This window comes from Mesocricetus auratus, unplaced genomic scaffold (assembly GCF_017639785.1).
Source record: "Mesocricetus auratus isolate SY011 unplaced genomic scaffold, BCM_Maur_2.0 Super-Scaffold_100015, whole genome shotgun sequence".
In the NCBI taxonomy this organism is placed as follows: Eukaryota; Metazoa; Chordata; class Mammalia; order Rodentia; family Cricetidae; genus Mesocricetus; species Mesocricetus auratus.
In genome coordinates, this window is record NW_024429198.1 from 59,779,442 (window position 1) to 59,792,141 (window position 12,700).

The window sequence follows — 12,700 nt, forward strand, 5'->3', positions numbered from 1 at the left end:
ATTCCCACCACCCACGTGGCAACTCACAACCATCGGCAACTTCAGTTCCGGAGCGTCTGACTTCATCTCCCGAATTCCATGGGTGCCGGGCACACATACATCCATACTGGCAAAGCACTCATACACATAAGACCAATCCATATTTAAAATACTGGTTTCAGTTCTGTCCTCTGCTCTGGGGAGAGTGAAGTTGTGACGTCCTCGCCCACCTCTGGAGGTGTGGTCAGATGAAATTTACTCAGCTTTGTGGACCTCACTTTGTCTATGGAGCGAGGCTGACAATAGTGAGAATTTTTTGTTTTAAAAAAAAAGAGTTTGATTCTTAGTGATTTGTGAAAATATTATTATTATAGCCTATTAATTATAGCCACCATTCTGTACAAAAGCTCTCTTGGACATATTCTCAAGTTGAAAATTTGTATATTTTTTTTCCAGCATCACCCACTGCCTCTCCCAACCATCATCACTCATCGGTACTCATCTGCATCTGCTCATCAACTCAACTGTTGTAGAACCACTGCAAGAGTAAGGTAATGGACACTTACCCTTTGTCTTAGTTAGGGCTTCTATTGCTGTGGAGAGCCACCATGACCACTGCAACGCTTTTAAAGGAAAAACATTTAATTGGGGTGGCTTCTGTTCCCAGAGGTTCAGTCCATTTTCATCATGGCGGGACATGGCAGCATGCAGGCCGACAGGGTGCTGGCTACATCTTAACAGAAGGCAACAGGAAGTGGTCTGTCTCACTGGGTGTGGCTTGGCTGAATTCAAGACCTCAAAGCCCACCTCCACAGTGACACACTCCCACCAACAAGGCCACACCTACTCCAACAAAGGCCACACCTCCTAACAGTTCTGTGGGGGCCATTTTCTTTCAAACCACTGCAACTTTTATTTGTCTCATTCCATTTAACTACGATGTCATCCGGTTTCACCTGTGTTGTAAATAACGGGATTTCCTACTTTATAACAATTGAATAGTACTGCTATGAGCAACCACATCTTCTTTATCCACTCATTTGTTGATAAACATTTAGGCTAATTGCATCTTTGCTAATGTGAACAATTCTGCAATGAACGTATCTCTTTGACACACTGGAGCCATTTCAGTTGAAATCAAACACAGTGGGATGGCTATATAAAAAATAGCTATTTTCCCAATTTTTAAAGAAAGAAACAAAACATGGTTTTTATAATGGCCATACTAATTACCATTCCATACACAGCCAACAAACATGGCTCCTTACCAACGCTTGCTATTGTTCATCATTTCGATAGCAACCAGTCCAATGGTTGTTACGGTCTGCTCTCCCTGATTTTTATTTGTTTTTACCATGTTGCCAGAGTTTTGAAAATCTTCTCTCATACCCACTTTCCAGGTCCTTTGAGAAGTGTCCACTCAGGACCTCTGCACATCATTAATTGGGTTGTTTTCTTTATGCTTGCTTGATTTTTCATAACTCTAATGTTTGTGTTATGTATTTTAAACAATGCCCATTTTTCAGAATTTAATTTGTAAATATTTTCCTCCATTCTGCAGATTATCTTTACCTCCACCCACTGTTGTCTTTGCTGTGCAAAACTTGCTTAAAGTATCCCGTTTTTTCACGATGTTTGTGAAAGGAACACTCACCGCACACTTCTCCCATCTGTACCTGTGAGTCCTCTTCCTCAGGCAGGACCCAGCTCAGCACCACCCACACCGAGTGTGTTGTTTCTTTTCCTCAGTTCCCATGATACTAAGTGCCTAGAACTGATTAGTGACTCTTCAAATTCTTATTCATGTTTTTCTGTGAAAGTTCCCTATGTTCTGGCCTTATTTCCTCCATGAAGCTGTAATCTTATTGAGGATAAGGAGGATATGATGAATAAAAGACTGTGCCCTTTGCCCTTCCCCAGAACATAGCAAAACACACTTGACCAGACAGGCTGCCTTAGGTTCCAACAGGGAGATATGAACCAAATACAAGGTAATATTTTTAAAAAAAGACATGGTAAAAATAATAGGGAGTGGGGGAAAAGTTGAACAAACCAATTTTTCTGTGTTTATTATATATTGTATATATCAGAATTAAACTATAATGTACAGTCTATGTGATATTAGCTAACTGATGGAGATATTTGGTGTACAAATGCCTTTTATATGCAATATTTCATTTAATCTAGAAAAGGTACATAAAGGAGCATGGAGAAAGACAGTGATGCTCACATAAAGGAATGAATTATAACTTCATTCCAGTCACCAGAGGAAGACTCCAGAGGTAATTGCACATTAAAATGAAAGTTTACATAGTGAAAATTTTATCGTTTTGTTTTGTCTATGAAATCTATGAAGAGTAGCTTTTCTCCTAAGAGAATAAATAGGATTTTGAAGATGAGAGACAATTGCAACCATCACAAGGATTTTTGCAGGGCAAGAAAATCAAAATGAAAATAAAAATGTTTCCTCCACTACCACTCTCTTAAATCCAGAAGATTACTGTATTATTTTTAGTAAGTACTTAAATTTCATGCCCTAGAGAGTATTATTACTGAGCATGCTATCACCAGTCAGATCCATTGTCTTTCTGTCCATACAACATCTTGGTGAGTAAGAAAATTAGGTAATACCAGTGTTTCCCCTCATGCAAGATCTTCTGGGCATAGAATCTGAGAGTCCACCTAGAGAAATCACTGCTAATAGCCAAAGACAGCAAATCTGAGAGAGAGAAAGCTGAGAACTGGATAGGTCACAGGTCCGTAACTATGGCAATATTTTAAATTAATATATCATATCCTAGTGTCATAGTCTCCCCTCTACCACAAAACGGGAATTGTCTCTAGTGCAAAGTCTAATACAAATCAGGCAGCAGGTTTTCTATACATGAAATATGCTCTTTTTCATTCTCTGTGTTTTTAATTCTATTTTAGTGAGCTTCTGTGACTGAGGGAACTGTAGCTGAAGGGACAATGAGTCTTGTGTTCCAGCTGTAGACTGATACATGCTCAGGGCAGCGCAGGGATGAAGTGGGCTTTCAGAATCAACTCTCTCAACTCTCTTGCTTCGTAGAACTGAAGTCATGATTCCCAATGGTGTTGGTGTCATGCAACATAGAAACACATATATATGGCACCCAGTGGATCAACTGGAAAGGATGGTTGTAACTGTGGGAGCCATGTGCCTATCCTGAGCCCTGCTTGGCCATCAAGCTAATACCATGGCACATATACCAACTGATAATACCTACCGTACCATGCCAAGAGTTTATTGAGAAACAGGTATGATATACAATGTCAGAGAAGTGATATTTGAATTTCTAACCTTTCTAAAGCACCATTTTGAGGTACTTTTGTCACTAGAGGGAGGAGTTAGAAAGACATAGACTAATTCAGAGAAGGAGAAAATTTGTGTATGAAAACAGTGGTTGCCTAGGAGATTTCCACTGGTCTTATACAAAACGCTTGGTGTCTTCTTCTTTCACATTCCTGTAAAACACTTGGTCTCAGAGACTGGCACATTTAAATCTGGAAGGTACATGAGCTGAGACAGTCGTTTCTGAACCGACAACAGTACATGTGGCCACAAGCCAGGTACATGGCCTCAGACTTTCCCTGCTTGAACACCAACAGCAGTCAGCTCAGCAACATATGCATGGCAATTATCTTTTGTCTTTGTGGTGACATTGATACAAATAACATGGGTCAAGAATTTTAAATTATTTAATTAGTGTGTAAAGCCTAAGACAGTTACTTCATTTAATTCATTTTCATAAAAGCAACTCAGAACTTTTTTTTAATGTTATTGTGATTATGTGAAACTAAGTCTTTATATAAATCACACATATATGGAGCTCAAGAGCCTATCGAGAAATAATATCCTTTGATGCTGCAAGTCTCCTACTATAATTTTTAATTGTATTTAACTCTCATTTCCTTGAATAGTCATACAGAGAATAGGTGATCGGTAGTGTCAGAACTCAGTCAAAAGAGTGGCTCGTGGTGAGCAATGCCTTGGGGAACTGGGAGAGAGGCTCCAGGACAGAGCACAGTGGGCCTTTTACTTTGGATGCATTTTGTTCCCTGGATTGTTCTTGGACATGACTCCATGCCTCTTGTGACAAATAATTGCATTCAATTTATAAGACATGTTTATTCTTGCTATAAAACCCAACCTGTTGAAAGGACATGCTGAGTGCTGTCCTCAGTGTACCCCAAGTCTGGATATGTCTTCTGGCTTGCTTTTATGCCGTCCCAGGTGTAATCTATTGTACATGGCAGGCAATTGTGTTTAAACTGAAGAAAGTGCTGGGAAACGGCCACTCTGTTCATACTTAGTATGTGCTTACTGGCGTTCATTTACATGTTTTCCTGATTATGCTTATCTGAACAGAAACAACTGTCCTTGGATCGTCACTTTCTTTGCTATGCTCGTGTATAAAAATACACTGGAACTGAAGTGAGGTTGTCTATAGCATTAGACTGCAGTCTGCCTCATTCTTTCAGGTCCTCAGATCCTAGGCCCAGCAGACAAGATCTGTCTTTCCTAGAGTGCCTCACAAAACTTGGCAGTAATCTGAACAATCCATACACTTTGTGCCTTACCATGCTAACGCTTATATGAACAATATTCAGTTTTACATAGTACCATGGCAAAGCCAAAATTGGAGATACCAAAGCAGCAGCAGAGCACTGGTGTGAAAAGTGGCCTGTCAACCTCCCGCTCCAATAAATGGCTTCCACATTGAGTTTTCTTCTGATGCTGACCTGTGTGCAGTGGCAGGTGTCTTCTGGCTTCTTCCTATACTGCCTACTTAAAGATTTGACAAATTCTTTCTCATTGTGCTAGAAACATGGTACATTAGTAAATTCAAGGTTGCAAACCAAAAAAGTACTGAATGCTTTATCAAGAAAAAAAGGACATTGGAAACCTTGTTTTTTAAGCAACTCCACTTGCCCAGAGTAGAGAAATCTTTGCCTATTCATTTCATTTGACTTCTTTTTAATCTCAGTTTTTATGAGGACACTAATGACCCTCCCAGATTGTTGCCCTCCGGTGAAATAACAGAGCATTCACAGTGGCAGGATTCCACTTGAAAGAGTTGTGAGCTCATTGTAAATCTTCCTGTTTTGTTGTTCTTCAAACAACAGGCTTTGCCATCTGCCTTATGACTTCAGTTTTTTGCAGTATTTCACATGATCTAAAATACAGTTATTGTCAAGCAGATACTGGGGTTCCTGGAGAGTATTAATTAAATCCAAAATATGGCACCAATGTGCGCAGTGAAGTATAACGCAAGGCCATGGCATGCTCACCATTACCACACTCTTCTGCATTCCGCAATGACTGTTCTCCTCAAACTGAGACAATTGGATTGTAGCTGCTAACAAAGTTAAACCTGAAGGCTTAAATTCAGGTGAATGAGATAAATTGAAACAGATCTTATTGCTCCCAAACACTCTCTTGGAAATAATAGCATCTTGACATTTTATCAGTCACTCAAGCGGTCATTCCCTGAGGTATCAGCCAGAGCTTGAAGGATAGAGCCGTAAAGAAAAGACTGTCAGTCATAAACATCCCTCAAAACCATGAAAACCACAAATGAGCCCTTAAGTAACAGAGGACGCAATACCCTTGGTAATTTCAACAATTACGTGCAACAGCAGGCTTTGTTCAGGACCTCGGTCATTTTTGCGCAATCCTTACTTGTCAGACCAGAATGCGGTTGCAAGAGGGATACAGAGAAAGAAAAAAGGGACAAAGAAGAAAAGGGAGGGATGAAGGTCTGATCTGACGACACTGGACTGAGAGTGAAGGCTTAGCTGCATATTTAGAAAAGCCTATAGGAACTTCCCAAGGACAGATGCCAGTGAAGACTGATCGAAGGACACTAATATTATTAAGCTTGTAGAGGAGCTTTGAGAGCATTGGAAAGCTGTTTGTAACACTTAGCTGTTTCCTCTGCGGCCATTCCTGAGGTCAATTTACAATGGAGAAAAATAGGGAGCAGACTGCAAGGAAGAGAAAATTGGAATGGATAAGAACGCGGGTGGAGGAAGGTGAAATGAATTTAACTTCGTTATGCTTTAAGAACATATCCCTGGGTTGTGGAAAGAGAAAGACTGGTTTTAAGTGAATCTCGGCGCTGTTTTCTCAGCAAAGGAGACTCAAGAACATGGCATGCAGCTGAGTATTCATAGAAACTGAGTCATCAACACCCAAGAGACAACAAACACAGAAGCGGTAAACACCCCAGACATGGTATATATGGACTTTTGCAAGGCAGAGATTAATGGTTCCTCAGAGCACAGGATAAATACTAGCCCATGAACATTATCAAGGAAACCACAACAGTCTCTACTTTCTTCTTATCAGATCAATTTTAAGTGGGTTTATCTTGGACTTTTCAAACATTTAATGAGGAACAAATTGTTTTGTTTCTTTTTTTCACTGTTCCCTCTACCCATGTTGACTTTGTGATTTTTTTACCTAGGGGAGGGACAATTAAAATAAATAGGTCTGTGACAGAGTGCTAATTTGGTTGTCTCTGAAGCAACTGCAAAGGTTCACTTTATAGCTGTTTCCCCTTGTTTCTCAGTTTATCATAATTGTTTAGATGAAGCAGAGGACTTCAAATGAGAAAGATGTTGAGTAGTCATTTGACTATTTTCTCAGTCTTCACATAAGAGTCCACCTGAACAGGTTTAGTTTGACATGAATCCATTTTCTTCCCAATGGTTCTCAGTCTGTGTCAATAACACTCAAACTGCCAGTCAGATCTACCTGGATGGAGCAACACTAAGTAAAAGTAAACATGATATACTTGAATGAGTTTCAGTTCAGTACCCATCACATAAAGTACAAGTCCCTAGCCCCAAGCAGTTTAGTGTTGAGCAAACCCAGGATACAGCCCATTTTTAAACTCTATGGAAAATAGGGAGACAATGAAGCTATTTTATCCAAAGTAAAATACCCAAAGTTGAAAAAGTCCAAATCTGCCTGATAAGGCAGTAATGAATCCCAAGGGGACACAAAGGAGTAATGCCTGAGAACTCTATTGATGTCATCCTTAGTCTTGGGTTCCTTTGTGAGTCTGTCCTTTTCTTCACCTTAGTCCCATTTTATGACTTGGTTTCCCACTAACCACGGAGCCTGCTTGACAGTTTGCAAAAACAAGTTCACTTCCTGATGTAAGTCTACTTGTTTCTTAACTTTTTAATTAGATAGTTTTTAAAGTCTTCTCTTTCTTGGTCTGTAGTTACACTTCCAAATTCAGTTAGAAATTTGGAATATGTAAGGTTTTCAATAGGCAGCAAACAAAGTGACACAAATATTCAATTAAAATGATCCAAGTTTGAAAGAAGCAAGTGACATTTCTGCCTCCTTAAATGAGCTGTGCACTTTGTTTCCATTAAAACGATAACTTATTTCTCTCCTATGGTGCTTTCCTGTAATCCAGCATCAATACAGTAATGCTTAGGTACTATGGTTTGACTGACCTGTAAAGCAATTTATCATGACCCTAATATTTTCCTTTGTGGACAATAAAGTACAAAGTATCTTGATTCCACCCGTACAGAAGCTGTGTGCAATTATCACAACAAACAAAACAGCATTGTGGAAGACATACTAGCTTTTCCTATACACGGACTGCCCATTGATTTAAAACTGAGTACATCCACAGACTGAAAACATAGGTCACAAACAAAGAAAGCTTTGAGGATACCATTTCATGGGAACAAAAGGCCCATTCCCTTTGCTGCTCACAGGAGAAAAAGGAGGCATGTCATTTCTTGCTATCAAATAAACAGCACATTTTAGATCTTAGTGGCATTGGTGCTTAAAGTAGAAGCTTTACATAGAGAATCTGGCTGGTATAGGAGGATGCTGAGATGAATACAGGCTTTCTTTTCTAGCTCTGCTATGTGTGGTATGTTTGTGTGTGTGTGTGTGTGTGTGTCTGTGTCTGTCTGTCTGTCTCTCTTTCTCTCTGTTACACACACACACACACACACACACACACCACACCACACCACACCACACCACATCAATCTGTATCTGGAGAGTGGTGATATCTTAACAGTTAGTATGCAGAAGATTTTGTTGCAAAGAGTTAAAATGACAAAAAAAAGGCTCGTGTAGCTTCTAGTATACAGCTTTATTTCAGCAAACTTTTTAAAATTTATATCCTCTAAAATTAAGAGTGACCAGTGTATTCTAACCTGTACACTTTCAACTAAAAACATATGCTGGCCTTACAATAAAGAAACACACAAAAGCAATGGCGATCAAAGGATGCACTACAAAATGCCAGGCATTTCCTAGCGACGCTGTCCACTCTCACTACCCTGCCAGACTGTCTACTCACCTTGCTTGTTCACTCTCAGAAATCCCACTCCATAGCCGGACTTTAAACCACGCTGTACTGGTGACTTTTCCTCGTCATTGCAGCAAATATACCTGACGAGGAAAGACATATTTTGGCTCATGGTTTTGGAAAGTTTGGTCCCAAGGCAAGGAAGCCTAAGTAGCATGGTTCACAGCATGGCAGCCAGGAAGGAAACAATGAGCATGCTCCAGGATAGATATAGACAGAGCAAAACAAACCCTGCCTTCTCCTTTCATTCTCTCCAGTGTGCCATCATGGATAGGAATTCATCCAGGCTCTCAACCACTTCCTAAGCTCAGAGACCTTTAATTCCAACAAGCACAAACATGGCCATAAATGCACTTTCCCAACATTCTGGACTTTTAAAATCCACTTAAAATGACCATCACACAGACACAGGCAGAAAGGCACACACACACACACACACACACACACACACACACACACACTTCTGATACATTTGGTCCAGCTCTGACCTCCTGGACTATGTCTCAGGTTTCTGTTTTTCCATAGTTCTTTTATTGTGCTTGGACTATTTGTTTTACACTAGCCCCCAACTTGGTGGAATGTCACCAACAAAATATATATATATATGGTTCGGGAGTCTTGTTTACCTCCCAGAGGAGGGTAAGTTCACTGAGCTGTGAGGTCAATTAGTCAAAACAGTACCAATGAAAGAGAGGAAAAATAAAATGATTACATGGGGAAAGGAAAAGAATCCAACCAGAGAAATAGGAGGCGAGAATAATTTTGAAGCAGGGAGGAAAAATAATTGGCCCCTGGCTATCAGCTGTCATTCAAACACCACAGTCACTATTAGTCAGGGCCTCCAGGGGTACCATATTTCCAGGCACAACTAAGGAACAGGAGAGGTGATGGGATCGTGTTTATTTTGTCTGTTTCCTTTTCCCCAGTTCATGTTTATATGTATTGTTCTTTCTAGCCTATCTACTCTGTCAAAGAGTATGAGTGAGTCGACTCCTATATTGCATTTATTTATAGCCCACGCTACTGTGACAGCAGAGAATAAAGAGAACTCTGACCCAGTTCTTAAGGGAACTTACATGGAGACTGAGATAGGAGAGCCGCACACATATGAACAAGCAGCAGAGAAAGAACTTGCTCCAGACGTGGCTGAGGTGTAAGAAGCCAGGCAGGCAGTGTTTGACAGAAAGGTCCAGGCTATCATAAGAACTGGAAACAGAAAAGCAGTGCAGTTCCATGCAGAAGAAAGTGGGGTGTTAAGATGAGAATTAAGCCTAGAGGGGGAGGGAGAACAGAGAGAGTGCTGCAGTTCGGCAAAGTACCCAGGCTTTATGAGCAAGGAGGCCAATAATCGATTGTTAGGTTTTTGGGTTTTTGTTTTTTTTTTTTCCCCGCGTTAGGGCAAAGATTCTTTTTCCCAGACTTTTAAGTATAGATTCCAAAATCCCAATCAGAGAGACTGACTGTGAGTAAATCCTGCACAGAGGCCTTAGCAGGAATAGCCAGGAAAAGGCATGGAAGGGATCAGGAATCCAAGAAGGGCCAGGAGGCGTGGAGCTTGACTCTGACTTTGACAACAGAACCAGGGCTAGACTTTCCCGGGACAGGCAACGGGAGTCCGGGATGCGCTACATTTTAAGAAGAGAAGCAACTGGACCTGGCAAGGAAGTAAGGAGCTACAGAATACAATGGCATCCGTGTCACAAAGCCCCCCCCCAAAAAATGCTCAAGAAGAAGGAGAAATCTAATCTGGCAGAATCAGGGCCTCAAGGAGTGGGGGGGGCGGCAGAGAAAAAGAATTCAAAGGCCAAGTCCCACCCTGCTCTCATGAACTCAAGTGAAATACAGCACTTATCACAGCATGAGTAAGTAATCTGAAAGCTGTGTCCTGCTCTCGGAAGCTTTGCAAAGACATTCCCAGACCTGGGCACTTAGTCAGCATGCCCACCTCCGCATCACTGTCCTGGGGGAGGTAAAACTATTTGAAGCATCGCTACGAGGAGAGCTCTAGCCATCCTTGACCTTGTGACCCAGTCAAATAAGTATTAGGACACATACTAATCCACATTACCAACACTAGAGTCCCTCCGGTGAGTGCCCTGTGCGGGAGACAGAGTCCTCAGCCTCGGTGATGCCTGACTCCTATCTGAAGGCAGAGAAGAGAGTTGCCTGCTGCCCCGAGTCTCGCCTCTGATACTAAAAGCAGTGTAAGACCGAGAATCAAGGCAGCAAGACTTCTCGTCATTAGAAGAAGCCAAGGTGGAGGCATAAGAGATTCGGGTCAGGTATGAAAATGCGACTGGTATTAAAGTGTATCAGAAGGAGGGAGGAAGAGATATCCTTTCAAGTAGAAGCCACTTGGGGAGAGAGGTGAGGCAGGGAGATCTGTCTCAAAGCTTTGGAGGTGATTAGAGCTCTAAGGGAACTAACAACAAGAATACAAACACGAGCCTTCTTTTTAACTCCAGATCCTGAAATTTTTTTCCACTCTCCACGGAGAAACTAGTACAGCAAACCCCACCTGCTGCCGTCACCTCGCCTGAGTGATCGTCACCATTTGGCAGATGGGGTTCTACGCCCTTGTCACCTCCACTCACCCTCATTGCTCACCGGGTCTCTGTCTCTGTGCTGAAGTGGCATACACAGACAGAATGGTGACAGGAAAGGTGCCCTGATGAAGTGGGTGAGTCCTCAGTGACAGCCCTGGTGAGCGAGTCTTCTTCTCCTGAAGTAGTCAGCAGCTGACCTCACTCGGTATTCTGGAGCGGCCCAGGCCTTGATGGGATGTATGTGGTTATGAGTGCCAGATCCCCAGAGAGCAAACCAACAACCGCTCAGTAGAACGGATAAACTCGGGCATCCTTCTTTGCATGCTTTTACTTACTCCAGTCAAGGACAGCAGAGTCCACCCTCACTTTTTTGGCATTCTGTCCCTCTGTGGCCCTCTGCAGGAAGTTCTGTGGTCAATACCAGGCGCACACAGAACTGAGTACATCAGACCATACCCTGTATGGTCCTTAGTATTCATCTCCAATTCTTATTACTTGGTTTTTCAGGAAAGAACACGGCCAGCAAATAACTGCTTCTCAAGACTGCTTTCCTTTTCATGTTGTCTTTATGTCTCACATCATTCCCTATAGCTTGAGCAGATCTCAATAGTACCTTAGTTACCATCCTAGAGCCTTCATCCAGGAGCTGATGGAAGCAGAGGCAGACACCCACAGCTGAGCACTGAGCCACACTCCTGGAATCCAGTTGCAGAGAGGGAGGAGTGATGAGCAAAGGAGTCAAGACCGTGCTGGAGAAACCCACAGAACCAGCTGACCCGACCAAGTGAGAACACAAGGTCTCCAGTCATAAAGCTGGGGAACCAGCATTGGACCACACCAAACCCTGTGAATGCAGGAGCCAATTAGGAGGCCTGGGCAGTCTATGGGACCTCTAACAGTGGAACCAGTATTTATCCCTAGCGCCCAAATGGACTTTGGGAACCCATTCCCTATGGAGAGATACTATTTCACCCCAGATACACAGAGGAGGACATAGTCTCTCCCCCAAATGATGTGACCAACTTTGCTGATCCCTCATGGAAGACATCACTGTCCTTAGGGAGGGGGTGGAGGTGGGTTGTGGGGGGTAGGTAGGGGGCATAGGATGGTGGAATAGAAGGGGAAGGGGGGGTTGGTGTATAAAATGATTGTAAATTATAAAATAAAAAAGTAGATAAAACTCAACTACTGTGCTCTGACTACACTTGAGAGGCAGCTCATTTTTACCCTGGAATTTTATTTTTGTGTTTGGTTCAATACATTATAACTACACAACCAACTGTTACCTCCCCAATAGTATGGGTCTCTCTTATCCCAACCCCCCCCCTTTCTCTTCCACATGTTGTTCTTCCTCCCTTTATTTTTCTCGTTTCCTTCTGTCTCTTTTCTTCTTTTTACCTTTTCTCTTTTTCTTTCTTCCTTCTTTATTTCGTAAGCCTCTAATTTTATCATTACTCTGGTAATAATGCCTCTTGCAATTTAATACACAGAGCTTATCCACCATCAACCTGATCATAGCTGGCTACCACTCAATAGACATTAGCCAACGTCAACTAACTCTTCTCTGCAGGGAGAGATCTTAGGTACCTGTACCGCTGACCACGCCCGCTTGGGCGTGGTCACAGGTAGGTAGTAGTGATGGGAGATAAAGAGCTGGAGGAAAGGAGACCTGCTCTCTTGGGGTTCTGGTCTGGTCTCAGAGAGCAGGGGAGCACTGACCTTAGTTTCTCGGCTTCTCATGTAAGTGACCTCTCCCTAATAAAATATCATATGACATCCCTACCTTGTTTAACTTAATAT